Raw genomic sequence first — 19,754 nt, forward strand, 5'->3', positions numbered from 1 at the left:
TAGAACGCAGATTGCACAGGATGAAGGCAGTTAAGAACTTTTGCATACTGGAAGTCCCAGTACACCTTGACACCAAGTTATATCCTAAATCTACCTCATGTCACTGTATATATATTTTTATGCTTAACTCCTGAAGGCTGTATACTTACCTACCTCATATCATTATGAATCTTTATATTATATAAGTTTTATCTCTAACATACTGCATGTAATGTAAAGCGCTCTGATACCTAAGGGTCTTGTTCGACTATATAAAACTCTATAAATAAATAAATAAAAGATTGAGTGATGTAAAGGGTAGGGGGAAAGGAACTGCAAGGAAGGAGACCTGTAAAAAAATAAAGGCCCACATGCATCAAGCATTTTTGTAGTCGCAAACGGTGCGATTCCTTAAAATCGGCCGTTTGCGAATGCAAAAGTGCTTGTTGGGATGCATCAAGCCATTTTAGAAGTCGCATCTTTTTTACGATTTCTAAAATTGCGTTAGCATTTAAGAAATCGCAATTGTGCGATTTCTTAAATGCTATGCATCATTACAGAAAAATATGCGTTTTTTAAAATTGGAAGTGCAAATTACCACGAAGTTCAACTTCGTGGTAAATTGCGAAATTGATTAAAAATGCACAAAAATGCATTTTTTAAACTGTAAAGTTACACACACACATGTCCTTAGGACATGTGTGTATGTAACTTATGCTGAAAAGTACATTTCATGGGTGCAGGGGGGGGTCATTTTGACCCCCCTCTCCACCCTTGAAATGCATTGATGAATTGCAATTGCACATTGCGAATTCGCAATTCCCATTCATTCCTATGGGCATTTTGGCCCATAGGAATGAATGGGAATTGTGAATTCGCAATTTAAAATTCGCATTTTTTATGCATTTCGGTAAAAATAGCGATTTTTACCGATTTGCAAAAAAAATAAGAAAAAATTCATGCATAGGCTTTTGCGAATTCTAAATTGCGAATCGTTATTTTTCGCAATTTAGAACTCGCAAAAGCCGATATTGATGCATGTGGGCCAAAGTCAATTAAGTTATCCATTCTCACTGCTATTCGAAGACAACTTATATATATTGTTTTGCTATGAAAATACCTATCATATGGGGTGCTGCCTTATGGAACCAACGACTTTTCCTATGCACCACATTTATCTCATATATCCTTCCTTGCTGATATGCACAAAAATGCGAATCACAAGTAAACTGAAAAATCCTCATTCAAACCTTTGTGGTACTAGTGTAAGGCAGACCATGTGCTGTATAGAAATTTATACATACCATGCACAAACTGTAAAGTCCCATGTATGTTTGTCAACGATGAATATTCTCATCAACAAACAAAGTAATGTCACCAAACACCAGATTCAGAAAATCCTTTCTTTTCTTTAATGGGAATATGCAGCCAGTGAACCCAAATCAACAAAAATCCTTTAGATAAACGATAGTTACTGAGAATGTTATTCGCAAAGTGTTCATTTATCTCCCAAGTTTAAATGCCACAAGGAAAAAACTCCCCTTAAAAAAAATAAATTAAACAGTTTTCTATTTAGTAGTTAGGAAAAAGGTAAGAAATAAAAAAAGTATTACGTTAAATAGTCACTTATCTGTATAATGTCAGAAGCCCAGCACGCTTTGCCAACAGGATAATAATTACAGCTAAACAGGCTTATAGAGTTCAAAAGGTCATTATACTTCCACAAAAAGGAAATAAATCAAGCACTCTGCTGATAGGTATAGAAGAACAACCAGAGAAATCCTCCCCTGGTACTTTAACAGGAAACTTGAGAGGGACAGCAAAAGGCAGACCTCCTTTAGCCATCAAAATTCACAGTTCCTTTTACTGGAAACATAGAAATGCTGCCAAAGCCGGCAGCCAAAAATCCTCACTTCTTCAGCCAGGGCCGGACTGGAAACTGAAAGCCGCCCTGGCAAAATTTGCCAGACCAGCCCCCATCACGCGCGTAGCGTGTGAGCGCAGCTAGCTAGCCCAACCGCTACTAGGGTGGTTTGGGGGGACTCTCCCCCCCTAGAAAATTTTGGAAAATTACAGACCTAAATGGTGAACTTTAAAGCACATTTTTCATTGCATATTTGTATCAACTTTCAAAGCACAATAAATAGTAGATGGTGACCTTAAAGAGCACCAGGTTACCCATTGTGATTCCCGGACCCACGAAAACGTCTGGTATGCCTGAGAATCTGTGCATTTTTGAAGGCCTCTACATGTTGGTGCATGCAGATAGAAACAATGCAGAGCTGCTGTGCAGTTGCGGTTGTCATGCATGATTCGCTAATATTTTTAAAAAAATACTACGAGGACTGCATGTCAGAGATTGCGAAATGTCAAAAACAATTGTATTGTATTGTATTGTATTTTGCTCTTGTATGGCGCGACTGCCACCCTACGGGTATCCTGGCGCTCTGGGGGAAAAACATTATCAGATAGAAACTGCAGATTGAAAGGCTAAATAATGGACGCCGAGGTCTCAGACTTTGGCAAATAGCCACGTCTTTAGGCTCTTCCTGAAACCTATCAAGGAGTCGGCTTGCCTGATGTTCTGGGGCAGCTCGTTCCATAGGCGAGAGGCTACTATGCTGAAGGCTCTGCCTCCCATCCTAGATCTCTTAAATCTGGTGGTAGTTGCCAGACTTAGATTGGAGGAACAAAGAGACCTAGTGGGCTTGTACCATGTGAATCTTTCCTGCATTGGTAGAGGACCCGTACTGTGTAATGCTCTGTAGGCTATGCACAGAGATTTAAAGGTGACTCTGTCCCGTACAGGCAACCAGCGAAGGTCTCTCAAGGCCATTGTGGTAGAGGAGCTACGTGGTCTATTAAGTGCCAACTTGGCCGCTATTGACTGGACTTTCTGCAACCCCTGCAAAATGTATAAGAAGCGCCCAAATAAAGGGAGTTGCAGTAATCCAGTCTAGCCAGAATTGTGCTCCTTACCACCAGGGGTCTAGCATCATCGGGCAGGAGAGGGAGAATCTGCCTGAGTGCTTTTAGCAGACCAAAACAAACACTAATTGTTTTGTTAGTTTGTGACACCATTTGAAGGTTTTCATCAAATAACACTCCCAGATTCCGCACGGTCTTTACTGGGATGCAGGGGTCAGCCCCCGGCGAGAGCCTAAGTTCGCACGGTATCTGTTGATTTAATTTAACCGTTGAGCAGCAGACTACCTCAGTTTTCCCCTCATTAAATTGAAGGGAGTTTGCTTTGAGCCAGGCGGAGACCCGACCCATGCAATCCTGGAATCTGTCCATGGGTACCGCATGTTTCCCTTCCAGAGAGAACACCAATTGGGTGTCATCAGCGTAGTTGATCAATTCGATCCCGTAAGATTTTATAATAGGGATCAGAGGCTGCAAGTATATATTAAAAAGGATAGGGCTGATCGACAAGCCTTGTGGTACTCCATAATGGACCGGAGACTTAGGGGAAGCAAACGGAGTCATGGTCACTATCTGTTGTCTATCGGACAGATAACATTGTAACCGTTTCAGAGCCTTGCCCTTCACGCCCAGTTTCTCCAGCCTGTTTAGCAAAACTGCATGGCTAACGTTGTCAAATGCTGCCGACATATCTAACAGTACAAGTACTGAGGACAATAAGAGAGTAAGGGTTTCTCCACAAAGTGAAGGGAGGTACTCCTGGTCCCCTAGACCTAAGTATATGTAAACAAAAAGGAGGAGTATCACCAAAGAACCGGGTAGTGGTCCTAATGGATATGGGGGAATGGATGAAGACACAAGGAAGATGTTCCTTGTTTAGAAGACCCCTCACTCACCAACCTGGTTGGTGACATGCTTCATCATCGGGGTCCCACCCGGATAGCCGAGTGCCATCCGGGTGTGCTGCGACACCTGAATGACAGTGCAGCGGGTAATTTTTGAGTGTAGTGCAAAAAGTGATGTTAAAAATTGGCGCAGTATACCTTCAATAAAACTTTAATCTGAAGGTACTGGACAATATTAAAAACAAAGTCAAGATATCAAAGTGGGTTAAATTGACCGACTATATCTATGTGAAAAGTGCTTGGGTCTACATGTTTCAACCTGTGTAAGGGATTTCCAGGTTTTCGTCAGGACCAAAAAGTAATAAGAAAGTAGAGCCTGGGCTGTATGCCCTCGCTAAGGTGCATCCAACCCTCGACCCTCAAAACCTGGCTGTAAACTCACAGTCAGGTTGGTAGACTTCCAGGGTCTGGAGTCAGCGAAAAAAATAACTCTTAAAACGAGTAGACTTTGCCTCATAGGAAAACGGGGACAGGCTGGATTTCCAAGTCTGTTGCGACCAGAATACAGAAAAGCCCGTTAACCTAACCGCTGTCCACCGGGTCCTCGAGGATCTTATCACTGTGTAACATACATATTCAGAACCTCTAATGTCTCCCCTGAGTATTCTAGGGGTGTGGAGGTCCTGTAGATATATGCAGGGTCCTTATAAACCATGTTTTATAATCCCTGGTGTTAGAAAAATGGCTCAAGTCATTTTTCCCAGTGCATATCCTCAGCTTCATAGGTTAGTATGGCAAGAAGTTATTAAGTAATAACTAACATCAAGGAAGTGATACAATGGTATTGATAGATGCAACAATATGGTATTGTTGAATTTATCCTAAAATGTACAGACAAGAAGTTATAAGACTTTCGTGTTTTTAAGCCAAAATGTAGTATTTCAGTGGTCTATCCTAATTGGTCAGTTAAGTGGATTAGCCAGGCTCCTTTGACAAGGTGACAAGTAGCCCAGGGGGTCAGGGAGAGTACTGAGTTCTGCTCCGTAGGAATGCTATGGCTGGGGGAGGGGTTGTGAAACATGTTCTTAAAAGAGAGGAGGGGACAGGCAGTGTAAGTCAGGTCCTGTTACAGCCCTACCCTCTGAACCCAGCCAGATGGCTGGCTGAAGGTAGGAATTTCCAGATGCAAGGAGGACTAAGCATATGTAGAAGGGCCATCCTGTAGGCTGGTTTAGTTATCTCTTCTCTGCCTAATGGAAAATCAGCCATGTTGAATTTTGGAGAAATGGTGCTCCCTTTTTTTAATTTTTTTTATTGATTTTTATTGGCAGTGGAAAAAAGCAAACACAAAAGAAAAACATTTCATATGTTGAAAAACAGAGCAAAAAATAAATATACATTGATCACAATACATATATGTGGGTTAACCAAGCACAAAGAAAGAAGGAAAGTCTATCGGACAGCATTAGACAAATAGAAAAAAGTACAACTAACGTAAATAGGCATTTCACAGCCAGTTCGTAATTGGAAGCCATATTTTTTGGCCCATCCCCTTTCTTCTCACGCCTTTGAATTTATATACAGCCCTTTCTAACTGATAAATATTGAAAATTTTTTATTGCCATTGATAGAATACGGGTGGTACAGCATCGAGATGTTATAGAATTACGATAAACTGACATAGCTATAAATATAAGCCCTTCCTCAGCAATAGTTCTATCAGTAATTTTATCCGTTTCTATTCCAGTTATAACAAGTTCAGGCGTTAACACAATATCTTCATCTAAAATGTTTCTTAGAAAAGCTTGTATCTGAGATTGAAATAAGGTCAGTTTTATACAATCAAAGAACATATGACACAGGTTAGCCGCATAGCAGCCACAGCGACTGCAGTTCACACCCTTCTGAGTTTTCCATTTAGATATTTGCAATGGTGTATAATACAAATCAAACAATGACATATAATGTTGGCTTTTTAGTGAACCGTTAAGAATTACTTTGTTACAGACTTCAATAGATCTGATTACGTCTACAGATTCCAGGCCAAAGATTGTTTTCCATTTTTCTACATAGGTATCCAAATTATCCTCCATCTTCTCTAAGCATTTTTGATATATTATACCGATCGTGTATCCCTGCCCGGCAGGGATACAAGATCGGTATAATATATCAAAAATGCTTAGTGGAGAAATGGTGCTTCCATGGAGAAAATAGTGCTACACTTTGAAGGATGTGGTCATATACCCTGGGGTGTTGCCCTGTACCTCATTGGACGGTATGCCTCTCTCCTTGACCCTAAAAACTTGGAATAAGTATCTGAGAGTGGCAGAGCCTCTCAGGTCTGCTGCTTGAAACTCAAGAAAGAAAAAGGGTCCATGCTGAGAATATTGATTTGCACCAACCAGTCCCTGCACTCTGAGGAATGTGCCTGCCACACAATCTGGAACTACAGCTCTGTGGACTACCTTGCTTCAAAAGGACTAAAGAGTGGACTCCCTACAAGCTACAGAGCTCACCTAGAATATCACCACCAAGAATCCTCAGCCTGGAGTGCTACCAGTGGATTTGTTACGGCTTTGTCCAAGTGGATTTGGAAACTGAAGTCCCAAACTTTTAAGGACCATCTTGGAGCTTCCTGATGCTTGGAGTAAGTTTTGGACACATTGGCACCATTGGGGAACTTCAGAAAGAAGGTTCAGAAGTTTGGAGCAACTTTGAAAAAAAGCTCCATAAGTAGACCAACTCAACCTGGCCAGCCAAGCCGGTGACCTTCAACCACGAGCTGGCCTTCCATCCAGGTGTCCCGCTGAAAAGCTCTGGTGGTCCGACTTCCAGAGTTTGACCGAGAGTAAGCTGAAACCTACGTGACAAACCCTCACCGAAGCCAGGCTGGTGAGAGCAGTAGGGGACCTCTGAATAAAAATCTCTGTAAAAGTTCTAAGTCCAAACGTAGGAGAGGTGACAGGGTCGTACCACGAGAGTCAAGCCACCCCCCCCCCCCCCTTCAGCCGTGAGCTGACCGGGTTCCCTGGTTCGTCCCGCTGGAAACCTCTGGAGCTCTGGTTTCCACAAGTTTGACCAGGAGATAGTCGCAAGGCAAGCCAGCAAACCCTCACTGGCTGAGAGATTCGAGGGATCTTGGGAAGAAAAGCCCCAGAAAAGTTTCTAAGTCTGAAGGTAAAAACTTTGGCCTAGACCTACTGCGAGGGGTAGACATGCAGGGCTCCATCACGGTCGGCCTGAAACTTTCACTTTGTCCAGGTCTAGCGTGACCAGATGTCTCAATAGGTGCAATAGGTTTCTATGTGCTATATAGTGCTAAATCTTTAAAAATTCATATCTCCGGTTTCTTACATTGGATTCTTTTTTGTTTGGTGTCAGTTTAGAGATAAAAATATTTCCTATTTTTATAAATTGATGCTGGATTTTTATGGTGTGTTGTGTCTTAATTATTTACTGAATTGGTGTTTTTAAATGCTCTATATACCTGCCTTTGAAGTTAAGGGAGGAGCGTGGGAATTAAGACCTATTGTGAGCCATAGATTGGGTTGGCCTTATTGCCAGTGACAGATGCATATTTGCCACTGCTAATAATCCACTTTCCAACAATGCGTAAAGCAAAAATAGCATTGTATTACCTTTGTCTTTTATTGTGGGTTTCTTGAGCTTGCATATGAAACTTGAAGGGGCCTATGCCTGCCTTTTCCTGACAGTTAAATTGACATGTGTGATGCATGCATATTTACAGATTATTGGCATGCAAGAGACTAAGCCTTATTCTGGCTACATAATGAGAGGAACCAAATTGGCCATGCACTAACACAGAGAGGAAAAAATACACAGGCACTGGTATATGCATTCATGGCAACATGTCAAAACAGGAACAAGGAAGGCAGTAAACAAATCAGGCACATTTATTTTCCCCATTAAAAAATAATGACAGAGGCACCTTTAGGTGGACACCGCTAAAAAAAAAAACAGTTTTGATTTAACAATAATGAATCCCCTCAGAATCGGATCTGATGGCAGGTATGTGAATGGTGTGGCATTTTTGCCTTCTCTCTAATTATATGAACTTGTTGCTGTAAGCACATCAGGAGATGAGAGTGAGGCAGGACACTGTCAGCATGTCTTGGCAATGCTGCTACGAGAGAGTTGTCATTAATCTCAACCTTCTTTTTAAGGCAGTACATGTGTTGTTCGGGAGGTTACTCTTTTATGTTGTTCTGATGTAAGCCATATTGATGCGTGTTCTAGAGCACAGGGTGCCTCTTTGACTGCCGCTGAGTAGTTAATGTTTTCTCACAACACTTTTAACAGAGACCCCACCTGCCTCAACCTGGATGCTGCTACCAGAGGTGTAGAGTTTAAAAAAAAATCTACTAGTCCAAGGGACAAGTTGCTTCAGAAATCTATGTGTCGTGTAATCAAAGACCAAGGATGGAAGGTCAGGACTCCAATCAAGAGTGGTTAGTCGACAGTCACCATAACCTAGGGTACAATCATCACATAGAAGCAATGATTACTCACAGTGTATCACTCTTTCAAGGCAAAGAAGTAGCTGCAAAAGTGGAGAGACGATCTTTGAGTGCGAAACAGTTGGAACCTGTGGAAGAATGTGCTATGTAGGAATGGGTACCCAAACCATTTACAACAATGACAGCTTTGAATGGTTTTTAGATAGTGGCAGCCAGAAAATGCCCTGACGATATCTTACAGCAAGAATTGAGGGATTTACTTTTTCCAGAGACATCCAACAATATAATCTTTGCCATCATCCACAGCTATCTCAGGCATTGATACTGTATATGGTGAAGTTTCTGTGTGATTTTATTTGTTTCATTGACCCTGTTGGTCACAGTTATAACATAAGTTGGGAAGGATGCACCATCCATATGCACCCATCACATCAATGCGTACTCCACAATCTGGGTAAAGCAAAGGAAAAAATAGAGGGGTCTTGATCACTTGTGGTCAGTTCTGGTACTGGAACACTGTGTATAGCATGTACTATCTTGGTGAACTGGTTAGTGTCATTTATCGACATGTTAGGGCTACCAATGACTGTCACACGAGGAGCCAAGCAAGTCCATTGTGCATACCTGGGACACTGAGGTGGGTTGCAAAGTCCTCATGGGTGCTCCTAAAGGCAGTGGGTCCTTCACACACAGCTGCTGCTTAATCCCTCTTAAGGACACTGCCTAACCCTTCAATTACCTGCCATTCAAGTCTGGGTGGGATCTTATAAATCCAATAACAAATTACAATATGTAGTTTGTGAAATATTACTACAATAGAACTAATCATGCATTACAAAGTGGTATTCAAAAGCCTACGGGCACAGACCTCCACCTCATATATTTTCTATGCGTAGACCCCCAACAAGGTATTGGATTCTCTGCACATGTAAGTCAATGTTTTGGTTGTAAAGGTGGGGTTGACAAGGTGGAGCGCTGAAAATGGGGAATATTTATTCCTAAATGGGAGGGTTTTAAGAAACGTATCACCTTATTGTCCGGATAAAAACCTCACTTCAAGGAATCAGGTCCTTCTTCGCCCTTGGTGCATCCGCGCATCTAAATATGGTGGATGGGCCTTTACCTATCTGGCCTGCACCACTGGAACAAACTCCCCTATGCCAACAGTGCATGTACTGATTTTGCAGGCTTCAAAAAATAACTTAAAACATGGCTTTTTTAAATGTTTGCTTCTGTCATTTCTGTTACCCCAGCGCCAAGATGCCCTTTTGGAGTCGAGTTGTGCACTATATCAAATACTCAGTAACATTGCTGGAAATGATGGGCCTCCCTGGGGGGGATTTGCCAGTTTTATGGATTTTAGGTAGTACATATGTTCATGGAAACCTTGAATGGTGAACTCATAGATATTAGTGTTCCTGATCAGTCCGTTAGCATGGCAATTTGTAATTCTGGTATTGATATATTGTTAAATGTCCGCGATTAAATTACCACTCAGTTTTTCACAGCAGGCCATAGCTTGTAGCTGTGTGTTAATCTCGTCCATATAGTCAGTTTTGTTCAGAAGAACAATGTCCCCCCCCCCTTTGCCAGCTTCCCATATGACTATGCTTCAATTATCCTTTAGTGCATTCAGAATATCTATCTTTTTTAGTCATATTTGAGCCATGTACACATCTATCACCATTACATTGGAAGTCCTCAATTTTATGCAAATGTCAAGTTACTTTATGGTAAAATTCATCCATAACTGTGTCTTACACACTAGGCGGCATGGATTTGGACGACGGTCTCACGCCACTGTAATTGGTCAGATCTTCCTGTACATCAAGTTCACTTGCCACCCACATCATCTGGTTCATTCAGAGATGCAATTACATGTATACCATTAATATTAGCGGTTGAAAAGGTAGAGTCCTGTTATGTACACAAAGTGGCACACAGCTTACAAGGATGTCACACACTAGTGAATATGTTACATCAGAAGGCTGCACCCTTATTCATTTAAATTGTATGTATTATTTACTCTAGGTTCTTATTTTTGACCACTTTTGTAACGTTTTGAATTCCACTGACTTTACCAACAAAAAAACTGTGAAACTTTTTTCTATAATCATCAAAAGTCTGGGATTTACACAAACGTGTTCTTTGAATAGGTAGCTATTTTATTCTGCTCCATTGCATTGGTCTCCAAGCACAAGGCACAGATCTAATAAAAATTCTCTATTAATAAATCACTCAAAAATCCTAATATTGATTTATTACTTTATTACAGGAATAGAGTGCTTGCATATTAATTTCTGAAACCTGTGCATTCCACTGCACAAGCTGTTATTGGATGGAAAACTATTAGCGTACTTTTCTTTAGACCATTATTGCCTGTGGAAGCAAGGAATAGCATATATGAACAATGGGTGGTGTGGATGTCTCACGTAGTAGTAATTGGACTTTCATTTACATAATGCGTAGCTAATCATACTCTATGACTCAGTTTCCTACCCTGGTAACACTGGTTGATCCCCCTATCCTCACATGTAAAACATTTTGCATAAACCTTTACACATTGTGCACATTTGAGTTCTGATATCTGGCCTTATCCTAATAAGATTATGTAATACAGCAATGTGATGCTTCTGTATGTACAAGTTTTGAACAGCAAATTCAGGCAAATGACTGCATGTTGATCACTGCTTTTGTTTAGTTGAACAAATTCACCTAGTGGTGATTAGATACTTCATTGAAGCATGTACCCACGATTGTGTCAATACATTTAGTACTGTTTATAGTTTGAAATGTCTCCATGTTTATTGTATGTGGATGCTTTTTTTTAAACCTCTATATATATTAAGTCGTTTTTTAACCCTGAAGAAGTCCTTTTGGACAAAATGTGTTGGCTGCAGTAAAATCAGAGAAGAAAAAGAAATGTTTTAAATGGAAAAATCATGAATAAATAATCTGTTTTCTCATGAAAAAGGTTCTGTGTGCCTCTTGCAGCTTAAATTTGAATTCACACTGGTTACATTGTTATTGCTAGGACACTTTTTTGTTAAGTTGATGGAGAGTCACTTCTGGTTTTAAAGGCTAAGACGGTTGGTCTTCAAGATGCTAGCACCACTATGATCTGAGTAATAATGTACCCACTAGTGTAATGAGTGTGCCTCGGCTATGCAAAGGAGACGCATGCTAGTGTGCATTGACCCATTGATCACCAAGGGAGAGATTGCCTGGTTTTGGACATCCCCTGACCTTCCTTCCCATTACTGCATGGAGGAAAGCAATGGACAGCTGATAAAAAACAAAAGAGTCTATTTATAAGGCTAGAGGATGCCTTCGCAAATATCACAAGATATGAGGGCCGATGGTGAGAATAATACATACTAATTGACAATTAGTATGCTTGAATGATTTTTCCACTTACCTTTTAGATGAACTTCTTTATTGTGATTGCATTGTGTACCTTTTTTACTCTTAATGTTATGTTTTTACAATTAATAAAATGTGGTTTATAAAAGAAAACGGATTTCAGGAACACTTTCTTAAGTAGACTCAGATTATTTGATATTACTGGAACAAAGTGGTAAGGCGTTGTCAAGTGAGTGAATAGCTTCCGACTCCCCCACACCAATAGTACACAACTTGGAATTTCCTTATGATATCCCAGATTGCAGAATCTGTGATGTCAGCCCCCAACATTAGGAGCATTGTTCTAAATAGAGCATTAATGTATTAATGCAATGTGCTCATGAAGTACAGTTTGGCCAGAGGGGTTTATACATACTAATACAAATTACTTCATTGGGCTCACCACAACAGTGTACAACGTGTGACAAATAGGAATGCTACAGCTGGAAAGATTTATTTAGGGAAGTTTCCAATCCACAGGCAATTTCCCACTTACATCACTTATTAAATGTGGGTCAGGCTTACCACAAATTTACTCAAATAAAGCAGTAGTCAACAGACCTTCAAGCTGGGTTCTCAGATATCTTTGGATCATTGTTTGGCAAGGCCAACTAAAACATCTACTTGTACACAGTTTAAGGAAAATGTATACAAGGTGAGGCAGCTACCTTGGTGCCTAATGCCAGTTGGATTGCGGGCCGTTTTAGGTTCCCTGATGTTTGTTTAAAGGAGAATGGGGTCCTAGGGAACTGGCTTACGCCTGCTGCCCCCGGTCGAAGTGGCTGGCTATATCCGAGGTGGCAGGATCCCCCCAAAACAGTGGGGCCATCATGTTTGGGTTCATCGGCAGATCGAAGATTCAGGGGCCAGGGAATGTCCAACAACTCTCAGCGGCCCTGGGAGAGAAATCGCTACACAGCCCCGCCCCCTCAGGAGCAGCACACAACAACACCGACAGCGCGCTCGTTGTGGACCTCATGTTGAAAGTCTTAAATCAAAAGAATATGCACACAGCGCCCACAGCGCCATGGCAACATAACCCTCAATTACCAAAGGAGGCCTTGATGTAGCCAGCAACACGATCAGTTCATATTATTAACGACATAGAGGTCAATGTAAAGGTAGCTTTTTTTTAATTTCTTTTTTATCTTGACTTTCATTTTTATGTATAACTACACACTTATCAGGAGGGCAGTGGCTCTTGTTTGTGTTTGTTCAAAAAGGGCCAATGGCATAAATAGCAAAGGCAAGGGGCATCCCCCAACCACTGGTCCTAAGACTGTTTAACAGCAACATTTATTGAACCTATTCATTACAACTGAAATAGGACTTGACTCCTCAACATTATGATGGACAGTGAACTAGGACTACACTGGTTATCTCACAGTTAATAGAAACAGAGGACTGCATAGCTGTTTAGTAGGAGCTCTCCTAAGGAGTCTGCCATATTAGACTTGCACCACCACAGTGGTAAAACCCATAGTTTCTACGGCTACCGACCTCTCCTCTTACACATTTCAGATCAGAATTTCATTGCATTCTTCCCTCAATTTATCTTAATCTATCTCTATTTGGGTATGTCTTTATGGTGCATATGTTTTATGTATATGTATATGTTTTATACATATGATATATATATATTTATATATGTTCTATTTATACATTTTATATGTCCCTTCTTTTCTTTTCTTTCCCCTAGCCCACCCCACATACTACTCCACACCTGGTGCTGATGGTGCAAACATCAGGATACTAGATCCAACCCCCATTTCCCCCTCAGCCCATAATATAGCCACCTCCTCTGTTACTTCTTTCACCCTCCTTCCTGAGCACTTCACGCCGCTTTGCTCAGATCCCTCACGAGCCCCATACACACTTTGCGCCCCATAACATCTCACCTACTGTGCTGGCCATACCATGGAGCTCACAGGCACACATACCTACAACATCATGTATCTCACGAACCTCTCAAGAAAATCAGCCAAACGATTCAAGCACAATTTTATAAAACTTCACCCTGAATCTCTCAACGCTGATCCCTATTTCTCACCCCACAACGGGAACACAACCACCGATATCATTTTCCACCCGAAACGTAGAGCCCAAGGGAGGAAAGCATTCCTAGCCTTATTCACAATCTCCTCCACTAGGAAAACTGCACATGGTCTAGTTATTGATATTTCCCCCTCCCAGCTCTTCCAAGCGACAGCAACCATCACCATCTACAATAACGGAACAATCCTCATGCAATCCACAGACCGTAGTCTAAATCTCCAGAATAACATCTTCCCCATTATTAAAGAACAAGTGTCTAAACCCCAAATTGCCACCCAAGCTCCTCCCACCACCAGTACACAAGATCTCACACCTCCAACCCCTTCTGACAGCTTCGCCCCTCTACTACCCTGCCCATTACTGGCAACTGATTCATACGCTACTTCCACCCAGATTACCCCTCCCTCCGACACACTTCACATCATTTCACCAAACCCTCATATCTTACTGCTACCCAGTACGACTGAGACAGCTTACCCACCCCCAATAGATATTAAAACCCCCTCCGTGTACGTTCATAGTTCCCCCCTGCTAACATCATCCCTTCCATAACCAACTCTCCTTGCCGCACAACAATACTCCTAGCACGTACACACCCCATTCCAGCCAACCCCACCAGGTCGGTTGCTGGCACATAATAGGACACACCATTACCACTTAGAAAACATGCCACCCTCGGACACACCAGCCAGCTACACCCACAAATCAGCCATCTTCATCCACAACTCATCCATCCACATACGTAACACTGCCTCCAACTCCATTCAGACCTGCACCTGACTACAGATCTAACCCGACCACATCGCAGCCATCCACATACATAACACAGCCACCAACCCTATTCATAACCGCTCCAGACTCCAGACTGGATGAGATTATGTTCTCACTTCACAAAATCAAAGAGGAACTCCAAGCTTTTAAAGAGGTGATATCGAGACAACCATGGTGCATGAGGTCTTCAAGACCGTCTAAATCTAGGGAGCTCCCGACTCACCTAACATTCACCTCGAAACTTACTCTACACAGCTGGAAATCAGTTCCCTCCCATTTTACATCAACCCGCCCAATTCGAAGCACCAATCTGTTTTCGGAGAGCGATCTACTTTCTCTACTACACTCTTATGAACCCTCTCTCACGAACGCCATAATCACCACTCCTATGACCATCCCTACTATCTCCCCCAATCCTCACAGGTCCTCTAAACACAACAATAGAGGCATCATCGACAACAACCTAAGAAGAGTCCCACTCATTCAGGATCCCACTTCATCACTCATCGCACCCCATCTGAAATGCATACTCCTAAACTGTAGATCAGCCTCTAGACACACAGCGGACATAGCTGACCTCATTATCTCACAAGAACTGGACCTTTTAATGTTAACCGAAACCTGGCTAACGGAATCCTCCACACCCATCATCGACATTCTAGTGCCCTCAAACTACAACATCATTAGATTGACAGAATGGATAAGACGGGGGAGGTATCGCCTGTATACATCGTAGCAACATCCCTGTTAACAGAGCCATTTCCCCTGTATTCCCTTCTCGTGAATACACATGCCTCAACATCAACAGCAATGGCAAACAATTATGCTCGTTACACATCATCTATCATCCACCTGGTGACAACCTCACCTTCACCGAACACCTCATGGATATGGTCTCAACGAACACCGGGCGGCAAAATACCCAAATATTCCTTGGCGACTTCAATCTCCATTGGAGCGACCACAACGATGCAGTGGTCAATAATCTCAAAACTGTCCTCGATGCTCTAGACCTCACCCAAATTTGCAACAGCCCTACAAACAAGAAAGGCTCAATCCTGGATTTAATTATCTCCAAAAGTGATTCCATTCAGCTTGAGTCGATCCAACCCTGTGACTGGTCAGACCATCATATTATCACCTTTTTTTATCAAGGAAACAATGAAACTTAATTCTGTTCAATCCACAAGACCTAAGGTATGGAAAAAAGACTTAAAAAAACACAACCCTAACATATTACCTTCCTCCAGCTACAACCTACTTCTGCCCCCTGCAGGCTAGTCCGAAGTCCATGTTCTCACCAACCACTACCTCAATAATAAACGAGGTGGCTCCTCTTCAACTAAAGAGAGTCTCCACAAAAGATTCTAATCCCTGTTACAATGGTCTACTCAACAAGGATAGATGGTCTCAGAAATTCTGAACGCAATTGGAGATCAGTCCCATCCGCCAATCACCTCAAGATACTAAGAAAAAGAGAAATGCATATTATAGAAAGATCAAACGCACTAAAGCAGACTTCTTCAGCCACCAACTAGACCAAGCAAAAAATTGTCCCCAAAAACTTTTTGAACTAATCAAAACCCAATCTAAAGACGCACCTCACCGTGTACAAGACATATCCCGCCCACAACCCAACTGTGAAGAATTTTCTGCCTTCCTTAATCAGAAGACTGACAACATCAGGAAGGAACTCCTCAATGACCTAATCTTACACTCGGGTCCTCATAGGAAACCCCCCCCCCCCAGCACTCCCAAAGGCGCCACACCAAATCACTTCAAATTTGACCTAAAAAATGAGGCAACTTGGTCAGCTTTTGCAACTTACACTGAAGAAGCTATATGCAAGATTCTTAGTGCCATGAAGCCTGCCAATCACCTCACCGATCCTCTCCCCGCAAACGCTGTTAAAGACTTCATTCCATTGCTTCTGCCTCTCTGGACCAAGATCATTAACAGTTCACTGCAACAAGGTTGCATCCCGGACACCCTCAAAGTTGGACAGGTATCACCCATTCTAAAGAAACCCACGGCTGACCCTACGGACCTAAACAGCTATCGCTCTATTTCCAATATTCCTACCTTGGGGAAACTATTGGAAAAATGTGTACACCACCAACTGACAAGGCATATTGGCCACTTTGACCTTCTTAACAAACACCAATCAGGCTTCTGAACAGGTCACAGCACTGAATCAGCCATGACACACATAATTGACGACGCACTACAAATCCTAGATCAGAACGGAACATGCTTACTCATCCCGCTAGACCTCTCCTCAGCCTTTTATATGGTCAAACATGAGAACTTGATAGATCTTCTGAAACATAGAATGGGTCTATCAGGGTCAGTGCTAAACTGGTTTACCTCACTCCAAAACCGGACACAAAAATTTAAGGTCAACAACACCCTGTCCAAACCCGTACCAGTAACATTGGGAGTCCCGCAAGGGTCCTCACTAACACCGACATTGTTTAATGTTTTCATGGAACCACTCACGTCTAACGTGCAATATCACATGTACGCTGATGACACACAACTATACCTTAAGATCCACAACCTAGAAGACATTACATTGCTTAATACATTGCTTAGGAATACCCAGACATGGCTAGCAGAAAACATCTCATATTAAACACCCTAAAAACCGAATTCCTCCTAATAGCTCCACCCGCCAAAGTCCCTTTAATGCAAGATTGGATCAAACATCTTAATGCACTCAACGTTCAACCAACCATTGTTGACGCTGCAAAATCATTGAGAAAAACTCTTGACTGCAACCTCAATACGCAAAAACACATCAGCAACGCTACAAAGGGTGCAAACTTCCAGATAAACACACTGAGGAAGTTAAAACCCTTCCTTCCAGTTAATGACTTCAAGCTGGCAGTAAAAGCTCTAGTTATCCCTTGTGTGGAGTACAGAAGTGTCTCTCTGTGTGGCCTTCAAAAAGCTACCACAGTACCTCTAAGAGCTTCAATAAATGCTGCAGCGAGACTCATCACATCTCCCCAGACTTAAAATCCTTGAATTGGCTACCTCAGGAAGCCAGAATTCACTTGAAAATAGCGTGTATGACTCATAAAGCCATGCGTCACAACGCACCCAGCTATCTGGCACAGAAACTGACAATCTCTGGGGGGACAAGATCTTCAAGAAGCGCGGAAAACCTTCTACTGAAACCGCAATGATTCAACAAGAAGAAAACGTAAAAACGAACCTTCTCAGGGATGGCGCCCAGGATATGGAATGCACTACCCCCAGAAACCAGACTGAACTCTTCTACTGCATCTTTCAAAAAGTAAGTAAAAGCGATTCCCATGGCACAATTCACCTGAGCATAGTCTAAAGAATTCTCGAGACCAGTCGCACCCTCACTACTAACCCGTACTTTGACAAGGGCCCAACTTGACAACCTAGACATTAAATCTACCCTTGACCTGATTCAGCAGGATTGTTCTGTTTTGTACCCTACTGCTTGAATTTTACAAGATGTTCTGTATACGTGTTTAACCTACATCTATTTGTTGTATAACTAACCTCATTTATTGTAAAACGTTCTGATATCCGCAAGTGTCTTGTTCGCGCTCTATAAATATTTCAAAATAAATAAATAATTAAAACAAGAGGTAGATATGTGAGCACATTGGAGGATTTTGGATATCGATTTTATCTCTGATTAAAGATATCATGATGATATAGTTACAGTTTTGTCGAGACCAAGAGATACTTACCTTCCCTGAACAGCAATTGCTTTTCCTTTTATTAATGGCAGCTAAGTTGATCACTACCCAAAAATGGAAAGCTCAAGACCATCCGACTACTAAGGTAAGGTGGAACATTTATATGTCATAGAGAAAATGTGTGCAAGTGTCAGAGGCCAATTGGCCTTGTGTGAGACGGTATGGACTCCCTTTCACACCTTCATCAAATTGCAAACCTCGGGTATGCACTCCCTTTCACCACAACTGAAAAATACTGAGGGTGATGTACTGAGCACTCTGACAGATACTCTGAATTGGTCAGATACATGGTGGCTGATTATTATGCAGTTGCTCTTGACTCGCAACCCAAATGCTAGTGGTAAGAGCAAAATCGTACATGATGTACTGAACTCTACTGGATGAAAGAGACTGTATCCCGATCTTTATATATATCACTGATTGCTATAACCACAATGCCTATTTCAGCTTCACCCAATATGTAAAACGTTAAACAAGGTTGTTTAAAAATGATTGGGACTCACCACACCATTTCATGTGGTACATTCTGCTAAGCGTAAACTCAGAGAATTGACCAATGGTGGAAAAACAGTCTGAAAAGCTTTTTTCGACTTTTGTGAAGTCTCAGAAGTAGGCCTAGGACATTGTCATCAATGTTGTAAGAAAGTGAAAGGGAAAAAATCTATTTCAAAGCAAGAATAGGAGCTTGTAACATGAGCAGAAATAGACAAGGTAGAGAACAGTCAAAATGTCAGCCGAACAGAACCTGGAATAATCTGAAGAATAGTCTTCAGAAGAAGAACAATTCTGAAAAAACCTGCACAATAGAAAAAGATAAAAATATACTATCTATTTATATATATGGTCCACGAACCAGCGGTAACAATGCTTCCTGGCTGTTTTGAGTCTCAGTGCTGACAGATTATTAGCTCCTTTTATAACGAATGTCCAGGAAGGCCTCCATCAGGAAGAAGAAAAGATGTAGCAGGAATATCATTGCATATCCTGCATGGGCGTATTAAATTCCCATACTAAGAAAACAAAATACCAAAAAGCAGCCTGAACAGGTTATGCCCGTCTGAGGCGGGGAATAGCAGGCACCCTAATAGCCACAGACCACTGTTACTGTGCCCTGCAAGTCACGGATGTATGTTGGAACGAGGTGAACAGACCCAAAGCCCTACACGATACAGCCGCACCGACCACAGCAGAATATCACTGAACAGTGGGTGGAGGCTAGTCTTATAGTCGCAGGTAAGGAAGATCAGTGGTCTGCCATCTAAACACGAACAATGTGGAACCTTTTGGAAATTAGCTGGGTAATAGGGAAATACTTATCTTGTGGAACAGTTGGAACCGATGCTCAACTCATCTTGTTCTTGTGTATAGCTGTAGAATATTATACTCACTGTTCTCTGTACCAGTTCAATACCATTCTGTCTTTATTTTCCTGTTGTTGATTGATGGGACAAATTAATACCGTTTTCTGCTGTTGAATACTGCTATGGATATATACTATGGTACACGGCTGCACATTTCTCCCCTTTACTTTGATGTTTCATACACCATGGGGCCCA

At 41.8% G+C, this 19,754-nt stretch overlaps 1 protein-coding gene across 1 annotated transcript in view; it reads left to right on the forward strand.

Annotated features, from left to right (window-relative positions):
* LOC144817970 (UDP-glucuronosyltransferase 3A1-like) overlaps positions 1-19,754 on the forward strand; it is a 604,136-nt gene that overhangs the window by 124,735 nt on the left and 459,647 nt on the right. The gene's annotated exons all lie outside the window — the stretch shown is intronic.

The sequence above is a fragment of the Lissotriton helveticus genome, chromosome 2_1, assembly GCF_964261635.1.
Source record: "Lissotriton helveticus chromosome 2_1, aLisHel1.1, whole genome shotgun sequence".
Taxonomy (NCBI): domain Eukaryota; kingdom Metazoa; phylum Chordata; class Amphibia; order Caudata; family Salamandridae; genus Lissotriton; species Lissotriton helveticus.